General features: G+C 39.1%; 1 protein-coding gene and 1 long non-coding RNA gene across 2 annotated transcripts in view; both read right to left on the bottom strand.

Moving 5' to 3' along the window:
- LOC143818411 (protocadherin-9-like) overlaps positions 1–21091 on the bottom strand; it is a 1862556-nt gene that overhangs the window by 1776482 nt on the left and 64983 nt on the right. The window lies entirely within an intron of this gene.
- On the bottom strand, positions 17484–18483 carry LOC143818409 (uncharacterized). Its single transcript, XR_013224522.1, has 4 exons — positions 18274–18483; positions 18102–18182; positions 17945–18022; positions 17484–17737 (listed from the first exon to the last, which is right to left on the bottom strand). It is a non-coding gene; the product is annotated as an uncharacterized LOC143818409 (long non-coding RNA).

Here is a 21091-nt window from a genome sequence, read left to right as displayed (position 1 = left end):
ATATTTGTACTGACCTGGGAAATCATATTTTCAGGTTAGATTTAGAACTTAGTGAATATGCAAAATAAAAACCTTAAAAATAATTATGGAATTGCATCTTTATTGCAATTTCACCGCACTTGGAATTTTTTTCCTATTTCCAGTATATGGTAAAATCAATGGTGTAATTCAAAAGTACAAATCATCCAACAAAAAGCAAGCCCTCATAATGCTATTTTGATGGAAAAATAAAAAAAAAGTTATGGTTCTGAGAAGAAGGGGAGCAAAAATCGAAAGTGCAAAAATGGAATATCGCAAGGTGGTGAAGGGTTAATGGGGCAAATTTACTGCAGTATGCAGCAAGCTCACCTAGTGATGGCTGCAGGTATCTGGAGTATTGTCATGCAACTGTTTAACCTATGCAGGAAATTTCTGTATCAGAAAATGGAGTTCTGACTTCTATAAAGTTATATTAGAAAACTAATCAGCGCAAACAACTGTGCATGTTTAAATAAAAAAAAAATTAGTGCACAAAGTTGAACTTTGAGAAGAAAAAACTTGTATTTACATGAAGGTTGCAAAAACTTTATGTTTTGACTTTAGTAGCTTAATGATAAAATTTGATGCATGGAATAGCTGTTGTATGCTTAAAGAAGGGAAAAAGAAGAATGCAAACCTCTGAAAATATTAGTAATAATAGATATAGTGTGCAACCGCCTAATTATATTATTTCCTAATAAAGTTTTCTGATGTCTTTTGTATTATAATAAAGCAATAAATGAAGATAAAGCAGAGCACTGATTCGGTTTCCTAGGCTCCCATATTCCATGCAGAAACATCTGCTGGAAAGTTGTTTTTATAATGCAGGGTTGGTCTATTTTAAGACATATTTCTCTTAAGTTAATACATGTAGAAAACATAGATCCATTTGGTGTGGAAGCATGTGTACAATCAATTATCATAGCATAATATTAGATAAAACGTACATGGACTTTCTACTCAATACGATTAATAAGTGTCAAAATGACAGTGCATAAATATTACCTCCGCATAGTACCAAAATTATACCACCATATAGTATTCATAAAACACTGCGTATATTTCCCACAAAGTACTACCATTCAACTCAGTAAATCCAAGTCAAACTACCACTAATTACCCAAATAAAACTGCTAAAGAAAACCCAAGGTCAGGTTTATGTTTATGCAGAATGATCACAGCCATTAAATGACAGCGGATTGGCTGCAGGCAAGCTGATTGGCCCACCAGAATCCTATGTGCGCAGAATAATTGTTAATATGATTGTCCTTTGCTCTTAGAAGATTATTTAATTGTCAGCAAATCGGCTGTTTACACAAGAAGATGTGTTGCCAATAAAAATGACTTTTAAACCTTGTCAAAAATGATTACACCAGACTAATGAGCGTGTTGCTCGTTCAACGAAGATTTGCCAGCCTGCTTAGGGTGGCAAATTATTGGGAAAGAGAGTTCCCATGGACGCTCATTTCACCATTATTGTTTCATCTAAATATCCCTAATAAAAGGGGATAATACTGTTATGTCTGTCGTAGGCCACAGACCCAAGAAAAGCTACCTCTGACAGACTAGACGCAAGCCACTTTGTCTGACCGATAGCAGAGGAACCCTAGCCTTCACCTTAACCCCTGAACAGTTATCTAGTCTTACAACATGGTCAACTGGATTATTTCCAAAAAGAGCTGCTGTCTGGAGAAGCGAACCAGGGCAAAAGAACGGTCTGGTAGCCGGTGCAAAATCAAGAGGGCAGCGAAGGTACAAAATTGTCAGGCAAAAGAAATGTCAATAAACAAGCCAAGATCAAAACAGGAAACATATACACTAAACAGGAGCAGCGACCACCAACCTAAACCAGAGGAGCAATAAGATGGAAGCTTTAGTAGGGTGTGGTGCTTTCCAGTTGGCCGAAGAAAGGAGCTGATATCTTCAGCTGGACAGCCCACACATCCATACTATCAGAATGGATAGCACTGCAGATCTTAGCCACCGTAACCTTAGTAGGTGGATAGAGTCTGCACTGTTGAGAGCTTCTGGTTCCAAAATCTCTTCTATCACCAGCACAACCAGCAGAATGAATAAGTGGGTGCCTGGTTACAGAATAAGGGGGCATCTGGTAACAGAATAAAGGGGTCCCTGGCAACAGAAGAAGACATCGCAGGAGCAGGTCCTGATGTGACAAATACCTGGAGCTTTATGGCAGAAATAAATTAACAGTAAAGACTCTGGCAATACAGGGTAATGAAGATATAAATGTTTCATCTTTACATCGCTGTATCTGTTTATCTATGTATCTATGTGTCTATGTATCTATCTATCATCTATCTTTCTATCTGTCGCTCTGTATTTCTGTCTGTCTATAACATGCACTACAAAACAAATAAAAATACATTAAATATTAGCAAAAATATTATATATAAATACAAATAGATAAGTTTACAGTCTGATTAGTAACATGAATGTTGGTAAAGCAGTGGATAAATATGCCAATAACAGTGAGCAGCACAGCTTTGGCTTGCTGCTCCATCGTAGCTATAAGTCCTGATTTGCATAGGCTTTAACATCTTTAATATGACTCATGATATAGATAACCACGATGAATATGTAACACAGTCATTACTTGCTCTGATTAGCATAATCTCTTGTCTGAGTGTTGATATCTTTATTATTTCATTAAACCCTTCTAATATTACGACATTACAGCACCCGTGAACTAGTTTCTCAAAGAATATGTTCAAAGAAATAGCTTAAAGAGCTACTTACACAGAAATACTGAACATTAAGATTTGACAGGCTTATTTAATAAAACCAACAATATGAGCACTAGGCAAATAAAACAGTCTTGAACATACAGTGGGGAAAAAAAGCAGACTAAATAGTCAATCACCAATTAAGGCTGTGTGGACCCACACCACTAGGGTGTAAGCAAGCTTCCGTCTGAGCTCCGTTGTTAGCTGTTGTTGGGGTAGTGTAGTTGGGCTGGTGGATACAGTTAGAGTGTCACACACTCTCTCAGACTGAGCCTCTCTCCCCAGTTTGATCTCTGGCTTGCAGGATTTGCACTTTTATTATTTTTGCACTATGCACTTTCTTGCCAAAGTATACAGCTTCAATGGGCTTTAACCCTTTGATGTCAGCCTGCCCAGCTGGTTCTGTTTTTGGTGTTTGTGTGTCCCTAGTTGTTACACACAAGCTCCCTATGTACCCCATCCAAGATAAACTGTTTAATGTTATATGTTTGTCATGTTTTGCAAGTTTGTTTAATAAAAATATATATTTTTAATACTTGGTTTGGACATGTACTCCATGTTTTCTGTAGGAATTGAATATACAGTGGGAAAAAAAGTATATTTAGTCAGCCACCAATTATGCAAGTTCTCCCACTTAAATAGATGAGAGAGGCCTGTGATTGACATCATAGGTAGACCACAACTATGAGATTCACAATGAGAAAACAAATCCAGAAAATAACCTTTTCTGATTTGACAAGATTTATTTTGCAAAATATGGTGGAAAATAAGTACTTGATCATCTAAAAACATGCAAGATTTCTGGCTCTCACAAACCTGTAACTTCTTCTTTGAGAGGCTCCTCTGTCCTCCACTTATTACCTGTAGTAATGGCACATGTTTGAACTTGTTATCAGTATAAAAGACACCAGTCCACAACCTCAAACAGTCACACTACAAACTCCACTATGGTGAAGACCAAAGAAGACCAAAGAAGACCAAAGAGCTGTCAAAGGAAACCAGAAACAAAATTGTAGCCCTGCACCAGGCTGGGAACACTGAATCTGCAATAGGCAAGCAGCTTGGTGTAATGAAATCAACTGTGGGAGCAATGATAAGAAAATGGAAGACATACAAGACTGATAGTCTCCCTCAATCTGGGGCTCCACACAAGATCTCAACCCCCTGGGGTCAAAATGATCACAAAAATGGTGAGCAAAAATCCCAGAACCATATGGAGGTCCTCGTGAATGACCTGCATAAAGCTGGAACCACCTTAACGAAGGCTACCATCAGTAACACACAACGCCACCAGGGACTCAGATCCAGAAGTGTCAGGCGTGTCCCCCTTCTTAAGCCAGTACATGTCCGGGCCTGTCTGAAGTTTACTAGAGAGCGTTTGGATTATCCAGAAAACATGTGCAGGTTTCTAGGGAAATTCGATTTCCAGACAGATCACTCTCTGAAAATTTAATGTCCTTTATTGGACTCTGAGTTCTTCTAGACCTCAGAGAATATTAGATGTACAATGTAAAAAATATATAAATTTATACTTATTGCTCCTCTCTTTGGTCCTGTCCTTCTTAATATCATCCTTCGAGTCCTTAAGGCATCTTGTGAACCACCACGAACGCTGAATCCCTGGGTCCTCTCATGCTGGGCCTAGACTTCTGACTCTGATGAGGCCCTGGATCGTTCTGTGCAAGCGCACATAAGGTCATGACGTTAGGATGTATGCTGTGACCTTGAACATGCATTTGATGAGGGCAGGACAAATAATGGTGAAAAGAGAAGAGGGCCAGAGAGGTATGTGATAAGGCAAGTATAAATATTGTTTTCCTTTTATATTGGTACTGAATCCACATGGAAGCAAATTACAAAAAAAACAAAACATAATGGGGAATGTGGATTTTGTAATGTTCGAGTAGAATTCACTTCTACTCGAATATATTCTCTGCTGACATCACTACGCAATTGCTACGGGATGTTTCTTTTTACATTCACATAACATTATTAGTGCTGATTTTACTTTGTGAGTCCCAGTATTCCTCAAATTTGCAAATGCAATTTATGCCACAGGCCCTAAATGTATTAGCTCAGAGTTTTTACTTTGTTGTTATTATGAGAGGTAAAGTACAAAATATTCTATTATGTCAATTATACACCAGGAAATTCCTATGAAAAGAAAACACCATCTTTAGCTTGTTTCTGCAAGCAGAAAAGAAATAAATACTTCTCCATTGCTATTAAAACAAAAGGCCATTTCTATGACAAATGTAATTTGTGTATAGCGCTTGAACAAATATAAAGTACAGTGGAGGAAACAAATTATATTTCTTTCTTACTGTGGTACATAAATGTTTTAATACAATGAACTCCTTTCCAGTTTCCCTTCACCCCTTTGTCTTCATCTCTTCAGTAGCTCTGACAGGGCTACAGAGAAAGCAGCATAATTGCAAAAGTGCATGACATGTACAATACAGACGCAAAACAATTTATTACAATTAGATATTGTCATTGGCCCCATGGTTTCTTGCAATTCTTGGTATAATTTAAGTAACTATGTAAATATGGAACTGTGCGATTTAGAAAGCAAGACTATAGTTTAAGTAAAGAACAATGCAGTATGGAAGAAAAAGGTTATACGGCAAGCTTACAATTAATTTATAAGCTAAATTATTGTAGTAATATTATTGTTCGGTTGGAAAAGAGCTAAATAATGTAGCACTTTAATATTCACCAATACTTATTTTAATTAAAGTAATACTTTATATTAGGAAGCAGTGTATAGAAATCTTTAATGTATTTTTCAGGTAAAACAAGGATGAAAAATAGTTATTGAAGTCTGTCCTCAACTGACAGTGGGTTGTATTGCGTGAATTACAGTAGTAGAACTGCTCTATGACTTTCTTAATAGTACACCACACATAATGTAGATATGAAGCGTCACTGGTAGTGTTGAGCATTCCGATGCTGCAAGTATCGGGTATCGGCCGATACTTGCTGTATCGGAATTCCGATACCGGGATTCCGATACTCTTGTGGTATCGGGTATCGGGTATCGCAACAACATTAATGTTAAAATGTGTAAAAGAGAGAATTAAAATAAAAAATATCGCTATACTCACCTGTCCGACGCAGCCGGGACTTCAGCGAGGGAACCGGCAGCGTTGTTTGTTTAAAATTCGCGCTATTACTTGGTTACGTGAATTCCCGGCTTGTGATTGGTCAGGTCGGCCACGTTGCCGGGACGCGGACCAATCACAGCAAGCCGTGACGAAATTACGTCACGGCTTGCTGTGATTGGTCCGCGTCCCGGCAATATGGCCGCCCTGACCAATCACAAGCCGTGACGTCACGGGAGGCTGGACACGCGCCCATTTTAAAATGAGCGCGTCCAGCCTCCCGGCTTGTGATTGGTTGACCGCGGCGCAACCAATCACAAGCCGTGACGTCACGGGAGGCTGGACACGCGCCCATTTTAAAATGAGCGCGTGTCCAGCCTCCCGTGACGTCACGGCTTGTGATTGGTCAGGGCGGCCATATTGCCGGGACGCGGACCAATCACAGCAAGCCGTGACGTAATTTCGTCACGGCTTGCTGTGATTGGTCCGCGTCCCGGCAACATGGCCGACCTGACCAATCACAAGCCGGGAATTCACGTAACCAAGTAATAGCGCGAATTTTAAACAAACAACGCTGCCGGTTCCCTCGCTGAAGTCCCGGCTGCGTCGGAGAGGTGAGTATAGCGATATTTTTTATTTTAATTCTTTCTTTTACACATTTATATGGTTCCCAGGGCCTGAAGGAGAGTTTCCTCTCCTTCAGACCCTGGGAACCATCAGGAATACCGTCCGATACATGAGTCCCATTGACTTGTATTGGTATCGGGTATCGGTATCGGATTGGATCCGATATTTTGCCGGTATCGGCCGATACTTTCCGATACCGATACTTTCAAGTATCGGACGGTATCGCTCAACACTAGTCACTGGACAATGGAGAATTTCCTCTTAGTGCGAAAAAATAAATACTGGAAAATCTTTTTCCAAGTTACCATCTTGGGGAAGACTCTTTAAGTAATTATATTATTCTTAACATGTAAAACACAACTAATGCTGACTGTTATAATTCTTGTAAGCGTTATCACCCAGTTTTCACAAGCTGAGTGAAAAAACAATCTGCACAGTTATACACTACGCTATTACCACCTGTTCTCAGTTTCCTGCTGCTTTTGAGCTGGTTTTCACTATATGATTGGAGATCTATTCCTGAACCAACTTATTTGATTAACAATGGAATTGTCCCTGACACAAATAATCAGGTTTTTTTTAAAACCACATGTTCCTTTACCAAAATGTCTTAACCTAATGCATGAACAGGTCAGATTGAGAAAAGCTGTAGATGTTTCATTCTCATATGGGGATGATTCCAAGAAGGTGAATTCTATCTATTATATCTATCTGATATAAAGAGAACCTGACATCTGACACATGCTGCCCAATCCGTGGGGAGCATACATCAGACACTGGAGGTAAGAACACAGCCAGGTATATTTGACTCTGAAACACTGTGGCATTTTAGAGAAAAACATACATTTAATAGCCCCTGGAGTCCGAGCAGCTCTGTAGACTAGTTGGACAGGTCCCCAGCGTCATCTCTCCACCCACTGCCCTGGTATAACACGTCTCTGCCTACAACTGCATATAGCAGAGAACTATCAGTCAATAGCAGTGGGTGGGGAGACGCCATTGGGGATCCGCCTGTCCAAGTATTCTACTGGTGCCTACTAAAAGCATGTTTTCTTTGGAAACTCAGTAATATTTAAGAGTCAAATTTACCTGGCTGTGTTCATATAGTCAGTGTATGATACTTGCTGTCCACGGATTAGGCCGCAGATAAGTATCAGATGTCAGTTTTATTTTAAAGGACATATGGACAATGGTTATCCTTAAAGGCAGTCTGTCAGCCCAAACTTACAGTATAAATTAAACACATCGGCTCCGATTAATTAAGGCTGGCATTTAGTGCGCCATTTTTACTGAAGGGAGTGCAGGAAAATGATATGCCCTTAAGAGACATGCACCTTCTAATGGATTTTCAGCATATTTCAACTATCGTGTGTCACTACTGGAAATGTACACCAATTATGCAACCTTTGTGCTGTAGGTTATGATAAATTTGTTGGGCTTGGCCACACATCATCCTGCTGAGGTCTACCTACATTTCAAGAAGTTAGAAGAGCTCACTGGGATTAGCATAAAATCACCCAAATTTGCAGAATTATTGTGTAACTTTGAGCTGCACAAAAAAATTGCAGCAACACAACCTGTTGTATGCTGGTATTCTGGTATATACTGCTTGACGAACTTGGGTCATAGATTTGTTGGTGGTCTAGTCACTGGAAAACGTATACCTTTAGTGTTCTAATCGCTGCCACTTAAGTTTAATGAAATATGCTAATTCGGGAGCACTCTTGATGTGCCAAATAACTCAGTGCACTGGTTGGTTAGGTCCATTGTTTTTGTCCTCCTCCCTGATGACTGAGAGAGCTGGATAGCCTAGAGTGAGCACTGTTTGCAGAAAAGATTCACTAATTTTAGTAGAGCTCCGTGTTTCTGTCAGACTAATTTCACAGTATCTCTTTTTTGTTCTTTCATGCTTCACAAATGAAAGTCAATATACATTACATTTGAACTACAACCCCTGGCAAAAATTATGTAATCACCGGCCTTGGAGGATGTTCAATCAGTTGTTTAATTTTGTAGAAAAAAAGCAGATCACAGAAATGTCACAAAACTAAAGTAATTTGAAATGGCAACTTTATGGCTTTAAGAAACAGTAAAAGAAATCAAGAACAAAAAATGTGGTAGTCAGTAATGGTTACTTTTTGTAACCAAGCATAGGGTAAAAATTATGGAGTCACTCAATTATGACGGAAAAAATTATGGAATCACCTTGTAAATTTTCATTCCCAAAACTAACACCTGCATCAAATTAGATCTGCTCGTTAGTCTGCATCTAAAACGGAGTGATCACACCTTGGAGAGCTGTTGCACCAAGTGGACTGACATGAATCATGGCTCCAACAGGAAATATGTCAAGTTGAAACAAAGGAGAGCATTATCAAACTCTTAAAAGAGGGTTAATCATCACGCAATGTTGCAAAAGATGTTGGGTGTTCACAGTCAGCTGTGCTAAAATCTGGACCAAATACAAACAACATGGGAATGTTGTTAAAGGCAAACATACTGGTAGACCAAGAAAGACATCAAATCTTCAAGACCAGACACTTAAAGCAATATGTCTCCAAAACAGGAAATGCACAACAAAACAAATGAGGAACAAATGGGTGGAAACTGGAGTCAACGTCTGTGATCGAACTGTAAGAAACTGCCTAAAGGAAATGGGATTTACATACAGAAAAGCTAAATGAAAGTCATCATTAACACTTAAACAGAAAAAAACAAGGTTACAATGGGCTAAGGAATGTGCATTCGGCAAGGTGATGATGCTGGAACTTTTGTTTGGTGCCGTTCCAATGTTATTTATAAAGATGACTGCCTGACCAGAACATGCAAATTTCCACTGTCATTGATGATATGGGGCTGCATGTCAGGTAAAGGCACTGGGGAGATGGCTGTCATTACATGTTCAATAAATGCACAAGTTTATGTTCATATTTTGGACACTTTTCTTATCCCATCAATTGAAAGGATGTTTGGGGATGATGAAATATTTTTTCAAGATGATAATGCATCCTGCCATAGAACAAAAACTGTGAAAACATTCCTTGAAAAAAGACACATAAGGTCAATGTCATGGCCTGCAAATATTCCGGATCTCAATCCAATTAAAAATCTTTGGTGGAAGTTTAAGAAAATGGTCCATGACAAGGCTCCAACCTGCAAAGCTGATCTGGCAACAGCAATCAGAGAAAGTTGGAGCCAGATTGATGAAGAGTACTGTTTGACACTCATTAAGTCCATGCCTCAGAGGCTGCAAGCGGTTATAAAAGTTAGAGGAAGGGGCAACAAAATTCTAGTGATGTTTTGGAGTGTTTTTTGTTTGTTTGTTTTTCATGATTCCATAATTTTTCCCACATAACTTAGTGACTCCGTAATTTTTACCCTATGCTTGGTTACAAAAAGTAACCATTACTGACTACCACATTTTTTGTTCTTGATTTCTTTTAGTGTTTCTTTAAGCCAGAAAGTTGCCATTTGAAATTACTTTAGCTTTGTGCCATGTCTGTGATCTGCTTTTTTTCAACAAAATTAAACAACTGAATGAACATCCTTAAAGGCCGGTGATTACATAATTTTTGCCAGGGGTTGTATACTGCAAAAACCTAATTCAAATTTATGTGATAGGGATTGTGTGCAAATTTCAGACAGATTTAGACAAATAATTTTTGCCAAAATTCATGTGAGACACATATGGAAGGAACCATTCAGCAAGTTTCAAGGGAGTATGGGTCCTGCTGCATCTGTCAGAAGGCACAGGCTCAAAAAGGCTACCTAAGACAGACTTTGTACAAGCTACTCCATCTGACAGATTACAGAGGAACCTCAACCTTCGCCTTTGAACTCCTGTACAGGGATCTGGCATTACAACAGGGTCCACTGGATTGCTTCTATGGATGGGCTGCTGGACAGATGAGCAAAACTTAGGCAAGAGAGGTCAATACTGAGATGTCATTTCAGGGAGGTAAGCGGGTTGTCAAAATATAGGTTGAGGTCAGGCAACAAGATACACAAAATAGCACGCAGGAGCAAATTATCAGAGAGCCCAAGTCTATCTAAAACTAATTGACTGGCAGCTAGTCTGTCTGCTGCGGTTTATATAGAAGAGAGGCCTACTCATGGATCCCAACAGAGACAATTACATACCAGCTAAATGCAGCAAAATACAGGTGGACAAGAAAGAGACAACTAGTCTCAGCAATCTAAATGCTAAATTCCCACGTTCTGCCGCTGTATTAATTCCAGCAGTAACAACCAGGACAAGGGTTGAAGCTGTATGTTCATACATGGATGTTTTTGTAATCTACTATTTAGTATATTCTTGACACATTGACACATTTTCATGAAAGTGCTCTTTTTATGAAGTACTGGTCATTCTAAATGAAACTTATTTGAAGGCAGTGAAAAGAAAAATTATAGCCTCTCTATGAGAAGATTAGAATAGTGTGCTGTGATTTCTGTTAATAGTATTAGTGAAGGCTCTATAAATAGCCAGCTTTACTGTAGTACTTCCACTACGTGTATAAGTCTAGCACTAAGAAAAGCATTCTTTCCATGGATTTAATAGCAGATTGCAAAAATAAGACATATGACTCAGTGCTCATCCTCTGACACTTTTTTGTGCCGCTAGCGAGAATGCAGAGATCTCTCAAGCAGCATGTGGTTGGTGAACATAGACCGTTACCTTTGCTATGGGAAATCCTTGATGTTATCTCACTTTCGATTCAAACAGCCAACCTAAGAAATTGTTTTAAGATATGCAAAACTGACTTTTTCTTTAGCACAGAGATATTTTCCAGTACAAAGCCAGTCCTACTATCAATTGGACAGCTGTTCTGCAGGAACCTAGCTACAACACTGTGTGACTGTGCAGTGAAAAAGGTTTAATAAATAATAAAAGTAGTGGCAGACAAATAAGCAATCACGTACAGGTATGCAGAAGGCATGACTCTGTGAAAGTGCAATAACTAACAAAACGGGATTAACAAATCTTTTGACATTTTAATTTGCTGGCTTTGTTGAAATTTTCCAAAAAGTTAGATATATAGGAAATCGATAAGCATCTTCATTTATTTAGCTACAAACTTTTGCTATTCCCTAAACAGGACTCATTTTTGGACCACTACCTGACAAAAGGCCATGACGTCTTCTGTGTACACCTCATATGTATAGACTCTAACAAGGCAAGCATCTTCCCCAAAAAGGAAAAAAGGAATAATTCTTGGAACATGTTTATAGTTTGAATAGTCTTTAAATTCATTTAGTACAGTGTATTGGCAAAGAGGCTGTCAGTGACTTCTAGTTACCTTCCATTTACCCATAGACAGATATGTTCAGGTCAGTTTGACATCTCTAATGCTTTGTATGCATAAAAGGGGTTCAAACTGTCTTAAAAATACCTCAGAGCATCAGACTAGTCATTTCATGGCAGTTGGAAGCTTTTCAGCATTTCAATTGATGGCAAAACAATAATAATGCTTATTTTGAAATCTGCAGCAGGTTCACTGTTTGGAAAAAGAAGAAACAATGGCGGTTTATCAAGTAGTCCACAATTATAAGGAGTAGGGTTGCTATTTTGAAATTGAAAAAGTAATGGCTTATAAAATAAGGTATGAAATATCACTTTCATGATAGCAGTTTCACGTTTATTTACTCTGGTCAAGGTAAGTTTTCAAGCAACAGGACAGTGTAGTTAAATAAAACAATGAACAAGCAGGAGATGTTCAAGGAGTCTATGAGCAGTGGCAGAGGATGTCAGCAGCTGCAATATCACAGTGTAGACTATGACAGGCATTCAAAGAGATGTCTGGCAGTGTAGAGCCAGCAATGGCCACCCTGGTATCACCAATAAAGCATACAGTGGAGAAAAAAAGTATTTATTCAGCCACCAGCTGTGCAAGTTCTCCCACTTAAAAAGATGAGAGAGGACTGTAATTGACATTATAGGTAGACCACAACAATGAGAGTCAAAATGAGAAAACAAATCCAGAAAATCACCTTGTCTGATTTGACAAGATTTATTTAGCAAATTATGGTAGAAAATAAGTATTTGGTCATTAACAAAAGTTTATCTCAGTATTTTGTTATATTACATAGAGTACTGCCCATTGCTCGCCAAGTATCAACTACATCCGAGCACCGTGATACTCAACTGATAATTGAGTATCACCGAACACGTTCCTTTATCCCTGCCGAAATATGACCAGCAATTTTTTTTTTTTAATATCGTGAAATAAATATATTCAATCTTTTAAACCCACCTGATAACAAATGTATGAATATACTCTTATAAGGCATATGGAATGAGGTAGTTTTCAATTACTCAATAAATGTTAGCTAAGCTTGGTAAAAGATAGTATTAGATTGGTTCCTGAATGTCTACTTGCACAACTCTTTACATAGCTTGTGAAGATGTTCCCCAACTCTCCCTATTGACAACTGAACTAATATCCTGCTATTAATTCCATCTTCATGTTCATGGGCTATAATAATTGAAGTCATGTTTATATAGGCCAAGAGACAACTGATCAAACAGATTATGGAGAAATTAGAGACAGATTCATGATTTTAATAATGCATGTTATCCATTCTTTCTCACATTGACGTTCATCGTTCTGTATAATAATAGCTGCTCGGTAGTTAGGAAAATAACATTTTTAGCAGAACAAATTCCCTCATTTTATGTTGCTTTTTGTCTAAAATATCTGTTTCAAATCAACTCTGGTTGTAATCAAGTCTTGCGAAAATATTAATATACGTGCTTTTCTGCTAAAGTGTCAAATGGCTAATTATCCGGAGCTATGATGGGAAAGATAAAATCAATAAAACAGTCATTATTAGTGAGGAGTTTGTCTTTTGAATTTCAAAGAATAGGTTGTTGATTAGAGAAGACTTTTACTGGTATAGTAAAATATAAAGGAAAAAAGAAACTCAATGCAAGCATGACACAGCTTTTGCACTCTATTAAATTAAGCATATTTAAATAGATTTTAGAAAATGTTTTGTTCTTTGTAGTCTGAGGTAAAAGATATATTTGAAAGTTACGAGGCAAAAAAATATTTGTCTAATTTTGTGCAGTAGAAATCCATTTACGATGCATGAATGTGTCAAATCATAGTGGCAATGCCTTTTTTAAATGATTAAATATGAGAGAAAAAGTATTAAGCTTAAGTTCTTAATGTGTTTTAATATGTAACTTCAATCTAATTTGCTTTTAGGGGTCAATGATGTCATACAGGACTGGCAAATGCGGCTGTTTTAGGCGGATCTGGTATCTAGGTGATAATTAGCATGAATCCATCAGACTGGTTTCACACAGAGTTCTTTACAAAAATATTACTTTTTTTGGAGTCTGATGTTAGTTTTATGCCAAAAAATAACAGAGTGTTTTCTTGGTGCTTTTCACCATTTAAGTGTATTTGTAGGTATTGATTTTTTTTTTTAATGCAGCATCCTCTAGATGCTAAAATGTTTTCTAGAATTTTCCTGTATATTGTAATAGTGTGAATAAAAAGCCTAAAAAAGCAATAAAAACACAAAAATTGCACAAAAATTATGGCTTTTACTACACAAAAATCCGTGTGTATACATATATACTGTATTTATCTATATATGCATATAGCAAGCCTTGAAAGGGTTTTCTGGGAAATACAATTTGTTGCAGAATGATTCAAAAGGGAAACAAACAGGGACGTAGTAGAAGGTTCATGAGATGAATATTAGTTCTTTCTTTTTATTTATATATAATTGGAGGTTGTTTTGAAAACGCCATTGCTCTTCTTCACATAAGCCCTATGTTTGCAGAAGTTGCTGGAAATGTCTATCCATCATAGGGTTTGCTCACGTCAGTGTATAATATCGGAGTGTGCAATTTGAGAAAAACAATTGCATTGCACTCGCAACAATGCTATTCAATTAGGCAGTGTTCATCTGTAAGTTTTTTCTTCACCTGGAATTGGGATGAGGAAAATAATTGCAGCATGCTGCGTATGGTGGCATAAAATGTCTAACACTCACCAATGCAAGTCAATAGGTGTGAGAAGAAAATCCTACAGCACACAGACCATGCACGTGCCATGCAATTTTTGTGCACCCATCTCATAGGAAACCCTTCAGCCGAGTACAGTAAATTCACAGTGTGAACCATCAGAATAGATAGATAGAATAGATAGATGGAAAGATGTGTAAAATGATATAAAATTATTGTAATGTGTGTGTAGTTTTCTGTACTTGTATTTAGCTAATAAATAAGAAAAAAATGGCGTGGGGTCCCAATTTTTCATTAGCCAGCTGAGGGAAATCAGACAGAGGAGAGCTGGCAAGGGGGCAATAAACATGGCACTTCCCAGGCAATTAATATCAGCGAACAGCTGTCTTCTAAGCCTTAACTATTTATTAAAAGTGAGGTACCCCAAAAAAAGTTATGCAGACAACTGCAGCTTTATATTAATAGCCTGGGAAGGGGCCATTCTATTACCCCTCTTCCATACTAATAAAAATCGATGGAGGAAAAAAGGAAATGCGGCACTCACCCAGATGGATTGCAAATCAAAGTCCTTTATTCATCATAACATGACAACGGACGTAGCGAGGAGAGGTGGCTGGAGAGATCGGCGGTGCGGGGAGAAGAAACAGGACTACGATCGTTTCGCGCTTGTGCGCTTCCACGGGTCCAGGTGCACAATTAAAATCGTCATTTCCTTTATAGGGAACTAGACAGCTTAATGTGAGCAGGTGTAAGATTAAAAAAACACAATGGTTTGTGTGCAAAACAACAAAAATTAACAAGCACAAATATAAATCAGCATTATAAGCCACACAACATAAGGGAGCCAGCACGATGATAACTACAATAGTATTGCTACAGGAATATATAACGAGAACGTTACAAAAATATTGTCATGTCCAATTTATCATTGAGACCAATGGGCCCTTGCGCATTGGTCTCCATGATCCAATGTGCCTCGCGCTGTAATATAATTTTTTTGCGGTCACCACCTTTTACTGGACTTTTAACTACCTCCAGACCTGCGAATTGTAGCACATTTGGATTCGCATTGTGGTGATCCCGCATATGTTTAATAAAGCGCGGGCGACCCTTCCCGGACATTATAGAATTGTAGTGCTCGCTAAATCTCGTGACCATAGGGCGTATTGTTTTGCCAATATAATAAAACTGGCATGGGCAGAGGATTAAATAAACGACATATGGAGTTTTGCACGTGATTAAATCTCTAATGGTATGACAAACAGAGCCTATGTGGATCGGATTTTTCAAAAATCTTAAATGGCAGAATTTACAGTTGCCACATTTGTGATTACCCGTAGGTTGATGTTTCATGAGCCAATTATTTTCTATTGTGGGGAGGCGATTTTTAATCAATAAATCCCCTAAATTTCTCGTACGCCTGTACCCAAACCTTGGGCGATTCATGGTCAGAGAAGATAATTCTCTGTCAGATTGCAAAATGTGCCAATTTCTATTAATGGCTGCGTAGATCTCTTTGTCAATCGGACTGTGGGTAAACGTAAATGTGAACCTGTGCTGCTCATTAGAGGAGACGTTTGGTGTTGTTTTACGTCTTTTTAATAAATCGTTTTGAGTTAATTGCGTCACCCTGCGCTCCGCTTTTGCTAAAATATCTGGTGGGTAATTTCTATTTAGGAAATTAGTCTTTAGCTCTGCAATTTGTTGGCCAAATAATTCCTCGTTATTATTGATTTTTCTGTATCGCACCATCTGACTATAGGGTATACTGTTTTTGGTATGGAAAGGGTGGACACTGTTAAAGTGAAGAAGACTATTAGTAGCAGACGATTTTTTATGCACTTTAGTAGTGAGCATGCCATCTAATATCTGAATTTTCACGTCCAAAAAATCTAATTCGTTCCCCCCAAAACAAGCAGTAAATTGCATATTATCGTCATTTATAGTATTGAGATGGGAAACGAAAGAATTAAACACATTTTCCAGACCATCCCAGACAATAAAGATGTCATCCGCGAATCTCAGGTATAGTCGTATAAATTTTAGAAAGGGATTTGTCACGGCCATTATATATTTCTCCTCAAAAACAGCTAAAAATAGATTAGCGAACACGCAAGCGACGGGCGTCCCCATCGCAGTTCCGGTGCGTTGAAGGAACCATTTCTCACCAAACTTGAAGGCATTATGTGATAAAACAAATGCCAAACTCTCCACAATAAACGCAATAAAGTCCCGGTCTTTATCAGTATTCAGCAACACAGTTCTAATAGCCTCAATGCCTTTGTCCTGTGGTATCCTGGTGTATAAACTGACCACGTCATTTGAAGTCAAAGAGAATGTGGGTTGCCAGTCCAATGATTGCAAAGCGATCAAAAAATCTCGTGAGTCTTTAATAAATGATGGTATATTTTGCAGCAGTGGTTTCAGTAGCCAATACAGAAAGTGGGAAAGGGGTTCTGTCAAGGAGCCAATGCCAGCTATTATAGGCCGCCCCGGCGGGCAAGTGGCGTGTTTATGCATCTTTGGTAGACTATACCAGCAGGGTATAATAGGATGGTTGGGAAGTAGTTTTTCAGCTTTATTTTTCAATAAAGTACCCTTGGCTACATATTTATTTAATAAGGTCCTTAATTTCTCTTTAAATTTTTCAGTTGGATTAGAATCAAGAGTGACATAAGTCATTTTATCATTCAATTGAGACATGGCTTCGTTGATGTAATAATTTTTGTCAAGAATAACAAGGTTACCTCCCTTGTCTGCCTTTCTGATGACTACAAAAGGGGTAATGGTGTGCACTCTGGTCAAAAGGATGTGGAGGTGCTGGTAAATCAGACCGTGTGGTCAAGTCAATAGTAGAGGAAAAAAGTACCGCACACTCGAAGTTGATATGATGCAAAAAGGTATAAGCCAAATTTATTAACACAAACAGGATATCAACAGTTGCCACTGTGTTAGTTCGTAGAGTGAAAACCCATAAGCAGCTGTTTGTGACATGATATAAAATGAAAAACAACAAACGAAAAAGGACAAAGATAAAATACCAAAGCATAACAAAAACATATTATGTACAATATATACAGAGCAACCAGAGATAATGACAAGGGTACTCTGAGGAGCAGCGAAAAATCGGTCTATGGTACAGAGGCAATATCTGCAATAACCTGCTTACGGGAAGGATAGTAACGTTTACCTGCACTCTTTTGTTACACATATATAGGGGTGGCAGTGTTGGCAGCCAAGACACAGGTCCTCTAAGGTATAGCCTGTCATTATAACAAAGAATAAACATTTATACAGTGCATGGGCAATAAGACAGCATAGTTCCAATGTGAACAAGGGAAGGAGGGGTTTATGTATATAGGACACGTTTGGTCATGAAGATTAGGAGTCAGTCCCAATGAAATATATTATAATAGGGTAACTGAGGGGCAGTATATGTGGGAACTAATAAGGAGAGATGTTGTGGATACCTTGTAGATTCAATAGTAGTTCCAATAGAATTGGTTAAGGGGTCCTGTTTTGGGTAAACTGCAGCCAAGTAAGGAGTCCTGCAGGAAATATGAATCAGATAAAGAAATATATGCCCCCTATGGAGGCTGGACGTTCAGGTGCATGTATTGAGGGTACCTTAGTGAGGGTCCACTAGCAGCTCCTCTGGCAAGTATAGAAAGGTCCTGTATAGGGTGACTGGCAGTTTCAAGGATTGTCCTATGAACAAGGTATGGTGAATTAGACCAACCAATACTAAGGGAAGGTATGAAGGGAGGGTGCCGAGTAAGGGAGTGGTGGGTCCGTGTACCTGCTCTCTTGCACGTCCGGGGATTAGCGGCGCATCCCGCGCCCAGCTGTATGGTCCTGGGTGGTAGGTAGGGGTATGTCCGCATGTTTTGTATAAATACCGCCGTACCGGAAGTACGCGGTCCCGGACCGGAAGTGACATAGTCACTTGGTCTGTGCGTGCGCACTAGGTGCTAATGGTAAGTAAGGGCAAGAAGATGCCAGTAGAGGGGAGTTATGTCAATGTGTGCGGCCGCAAGGAGATTGTATAGGAGCTGAATAGGACCCACTTCTCAGTGTAGAACGGGGGCGGAGCCACAAGACAATGGAGGGATGAATGGCACGCAAGGAGATTGTATAGGAGCTGAATAGGACCCACTTCTCAGTGTAGAACGGGGGCAGAGCCACAAGACAATGGAGGGTTGAATGGCACATATCTGTTTATGGACACTGTTGTGTAGAGGAATAATATATAGAAAATATAAAAGAAATGGTTCTGAAAAAAAGGACAAAAATAGTTGTAAAGAATAGGGATTTTTTATAAATAAGGAAAAAATAATAGAGAAAATTAATAATAATAAAAAATGAAAATGAAATAATGAAAAATAAAATAATAATAAAAAATAAAAAATGAAAAATGAAAAATGAAAAATAATGAAAAAATCAAAAAATGAAAATAAACTGGGGCAAAAATAAAGGGTACTGACTATATGGAACTCACCTACTGAGCAGAGGGTTCAACGTGTCTGGAAGGCAAAAAGGTAAAAGTTAGTGTATTATTGCAGCAGCCAGTCTATTTCCCTATTGAGACCCCTGGGGGATAGGGTCTCAAGTTTATGAATCCAGAACGTCTCCCTTAGTTTCAATTGCTTAATGTGGTTGCCACCTCTCCTGGGTCTAGGAACTTGTTCGATTATCTGGTACTTGAGTTGTGCCACCGTGTGTTTGTGCTTTGCAAAATGATCAGAAAGGGGTAGCCAGGTTTTATTGCAGCGGATGGTGGATTTGTGGCTCGCAATTCGGTCTTTTATGTGCTGTGTAGTTTCGCCTACATATAACAGGCCACAAGGGCACTTGATGACGTAGATGACAAAATTGGAATTGCATGTGTAGAAGCCACGGATGGGATATGATTTACCTGTTCTGGGGTGTGTCACGTTGTCAGATTTAATGATATTGGAACAAGAGGCGCAACTGAGACAAGGAAATGTTCCGTGGCGCTGTGGGGCCAGTGTGTTCTGATCAGTGATGGGGCGTAGGCTACCGATGTCAGCCCGGACAAGTCTATCCCTGAGATTGGGAGCCCTCCTGTTGCACATAAGGGGTGGCGTAGAAAAGCTAGCTATACTGGGGTAGGCTCTTGCCAAAAGGGACCAATGTTTTTTGATAACCATCTCCACTTTGGGCATAAAGGGGTGGAAGGTATGTACAAACGGGACCCGATTCACATTGGTCTGTCCCTGAGGTGGCGAGACTGGCTGGAGAGCACATGCCCTCTCCTGGTTGAGTAGGCGTTGAGGGTAATGCCTATCCCTGAATTTGTTAGACATTCCATCTAGGCGCGTATGGAGTAGGTCAGGGTCCGATACGATCCTTGCTACCCTTGTGAATTGGGATCGAGGGAGGCTGTTACGTGTGGTCCTTGGGTGGCAACTGGAATAGTGGAGAAGACTATTGCAGTCAGTTGGTTTGGAGTAAAGGTCTGTTGAAAGCCGACCCTGTGCGTCTTTGTGTATAAGGGTGTCTAGAAAGGGAATCTGGTTGGGATCATATTGAATAGTGAATTGCAATTCCGGATAGATGGAATTCAAGGTTTGGTGAAATGCCTGAAGTATGTCAGGTGGTCCAGTCCAGATAAGGAAAATGTCATCTATGTAACGAAGATAACAGCCTACATATTGGTCGTATCGGTCATCTGTATATATGAAATCCTCCTCAAAGGCATTCATATAAGCATTGGCGTAAGCAGGCGCAACGTTAGAGCCCATTGCAGTGCCACGGCACTGTACATTGTAAGTGTCTTCATACAAAAAGTAATTCTCGTATAGGACCAGTCTCAATAAGTCTAGGCAGAGGTGTACAAAGGCAGGGGATTTGCCCGAGCCCTCTAGTAGTCGTTTGGTCGCTGTAATGCCTTTTACATGGGTAATGGATGTATATAGACTATTGACGTCCATGGTGACTAAGAGGCTGTCTGGAGGAACATCCACCTGTCGTCGTATTACGTTTAGAAAGTGTCCCGTATCTAATATAAAGGATTTGGTAGTTCTGATAAGTGGCGTCAGAATTTTTTCTAGGTAAATAGATAAGGGTGAAAGGATAGACTCGGTGGATGCCACTATGGGGCGACCGGGGGGATTGTTCAGTGATTTGTGAATTTTTGGAAGGATATAGAAGACTGGAGTGATGGGGTGTGGTTTAGTAAGGAATTTAGCTGTCTGTTGATCAATTGTGCCATTGTTGATGTGAATATTAATAGTGGACTGGATTTTTTTGCGGATCTCAAAGATGGGGTCTCTAGGAATAATACTATATGTACTAGTGTCTGACACTTGACGTAGTATTTCAGAGGAATATAATGAGCGATCCATTATAACTAAAGCCCCACCCTTATCCGCTGGTTTGACAACAATAGTCTTGTTGTCTTGTAATGACAAAAGTGCCTGTCTCTCTGAAGATGTCAGATTGGAGCGTGTGGGGAAGAGACCTAGACGGTGTTGGTGGGATAGATCTTTTACATCCTTATCCACAAAAGAAATAAACGTTTCTACAGGATGGAACGTCTGGGGTGGGTTAAAAGAACTAGGGTTCCTTAATCCCAATGTTGAAAGGGGGATCTC

Source organism: Ranitomeya variabilis, chromosome 3 (genome assembly GCF_051348905.1).
Source record: "Ranitomeya variabilis isolate aRanVar5 chromosome 3, aRanVar5.hap1, whole genome shotgun sequence".
NCBI lineage: Eukaryota > Metazoa > Chordata > Amphibia > Anura > Dendrobatidae > Ranitomeya > Ranitomeya variabilis.
This window is presented reverse-complemented; position numbering and strand designations above follow the sequence as displayed.